The sequence below is a fragment of the Myotis brandtii genome, unplaced genomic scaffold (assembly GCF_000412655.1).
Source record: "Myotis brandtii unplaced genomic scaffold, ASM41265v1 scaffold601, whole genome shotgun sequence".
Lineage (NCBI taxonomy): Eukaryota > Metazoa > Chordata > Mammalia > Chiroptera > Vespertilionidae > Myotis > Myotis brandtii.
Window position 1 is genome coordinate 565001 of NW_005370276.1, and position 628 is coordinate 565628.

The 628-nt window shown below is 60.2% G+C and overlaps 1 protein-coding gene across 1 annotated transcript in view; it reads left to right on the forward strand.

Annotated features, from left to right (window-relative positions):
• The window catches only part of SULT2B1 (sulfotransferase family, cytosolic, 2B, member 1), a 77264-nt gene that overhangs the window by 57812 nt on the left and 18824 nt on the right, over nucleotides 1-628 (forward strand). The window lies entirely within an intron of this gene.

Genomic DNA, 628 nt, shown 5'->3' on the forward strand with positions numbered 1-628 from the left:
AGAGGGTGTCCCGGGTCCCTGGCAGCGCAGGCCTCTGTCCATCACGCAGCCCCGGAGAGGAGCCTATGAAAGAACCCACCCTCTGTCTGCAGGGTTCCTCCAGCGCCCTCTACTGACGGCCCTTGGCATTGCGCCGGCCGGCAAAGGAGAAATGTTTGCTGGGCGGGCGGGGTGGGGTGGGGAGCGGTGTCCAGCCCCAGCTCTCAGCATCTCAGCATCTCAGCACAGGGCAACTGAGAGGGGATCTGGAGCCGAGAGGCAGGGCCCGGAGAACTGGCCCAGGGTCCCTGTTAGAAGCCCAGGCAACATAATACAAACGAGAGGAGGTTGCTAGCAGCATCATCATCATCATCACCATCATCACTTCTGGTCTGACTTGCCTGTGGTCTCCCAGAATCCACGCCTGTGAACTGGATCACTGATGAGGCCCCTTCCTCCTACATGGCATCTGTGCCCCCCCTCCCAAAATCTGGGGGTGACGCCCAAGAAGGGGCAGTGAAAAGAGCTGAGATTTTTTTAAGTCGAAGCCTGGATTCAATCCCAGCTCCCCGCCCGCCCCCCCACCCCCCCATGCATTAGCGAGTCCTTCAGCCCTAATACATAAGCCCCAGAACCTGAGAAGCGGGGC